Source organism: Aplysia californica, unplaced genomic scaffold, assembly GCF_000002075.1.
Source record: "Aplysia californica isolate F4 #8 unplaced genomic scaffold, AplCal3.0 scaffold00035, whole genome shotgun sequence".
In the NCBI taxonomy this organism is placed as follows: Eukaryota; Metazoa; Mollusca; class Gastropoda; order Aplysiida; family Aplysiidae; genus Aplysia; species Aplysia californica.
The window spans coordinates 2,219,043-2,220,287 of NW_004797305.1; the positions used below are offsets into that span (position 1 = coordinate 2,219,043).

General features: G+C 44.9%; 1 long non-coding RNA gene across 13 annotated transcripts in view; it reads left to right on the forward strand.

Moving 5' to 3' along the window:
- LOC106014205 overlaps nt 1–1,245 on the forward strand; it is a 15,914-nt gene that overhangs the window by 9,044 nt on the left and 5,625 nt on the right. The window lies entirely within an intron of this gene.

Sequence of the window (1,245 nt, forward strand, 5' to 3'; positions counted from 1 at the left end):
GGGAGGGGGGGGTAAATGGTTGTTACACCAAGTTTGTTAGCGATGATTGGCGAGTCATAGCCTCGCTCTAAGTAGGGAATCGCGTAGACGTCGAAAAATAGGCAAACGAAGAAAATAAAAGAAAGAAGAAACTGATCAGGTTTATCGTGTGTCTGGACCACGACCACTGGAGTACTTTGTCACCCATTCACCAGATGCGCCATTTGTTTGTGGCAAGACTGTTAGACCGACCGTTCTTTCAATGAACAATCCAAGATGCAGTGCTATGCGAACTAGTTGTGTGTGCTTAGACTCCCAATTAATATAATTAATTTCTGTTCTGTTTTTTGTGTGTGTGGTTATTGTTTTAATTTGGGTTTGGTTTATGGGTTTTTGTTGTTGTTGTTGTCGATTCGGTTTTTCCCCTATTTTATTTATTAACTTATTTTTATGTTTTATCCGGGAGGGGGGGGTGTTTTGTGTAACCCCCCCCCCCCCCCCAACCTTTTCCCCCTTTTCCCTTGGTTTTTGTTACGAATCTTGATAAGTCTATCTACGCCGTATCCCCTGATCTCGTAATTGTAAATTCTGCCATGTGTTCCAGGATTCTTCTAGTGCTTTACAGAAGATCAGTCCGCTACCAGCTTGATTCTCTTCATTTGGGTTGTACGCGTGTTTGCGTTAGTGTGTGTGTGCGTGTGTGTGTGGAGGGGGGGGAGAGATAGAAAGCTGCTACGCCTTAAAATAGTACCGGCGTATGTTGTGTAACGCCGAGGTGCTTTGCTGTCGCACGCTGGAAACCGATTCCTCGAACAGGGTTAAAATTGTTATCGTGTATCTTGGTCTTTCTACTGGGATGCTGTGTCCGTCTCAGCCGTGTTGGCCGCCTTGGCAGGCAGTTTCAGAACCCGGCCTCCTCTAGTTTATCTAAACTCTGTTTTTAATGAAGTGTTTTACGGCACTTGCAACACAATACGGTCGTATAAACTTTACAATTGGAGATCCTGACATTCATTTCACGTCTTGACATTCATTTCACGTTACAGTGTTTGCTGGTGGCCAGAGGGCACCACAGGAATGGGTGGGTGATGCTTCTTCCCTTCACTAAGTGACCTATTGTGGTGTTGTGCTTGTCTTTACTCGAACTCAATCCCACTAGAGTGGGGTCGTGGGTGGTTGATGGGTGCCCTGGTGTGGTTTGCTTCTTTTTTCCTATCAAACATCTGTTGTCCTTATCTCCCCTCCTTCTTTTTTATGTTTGTTGCT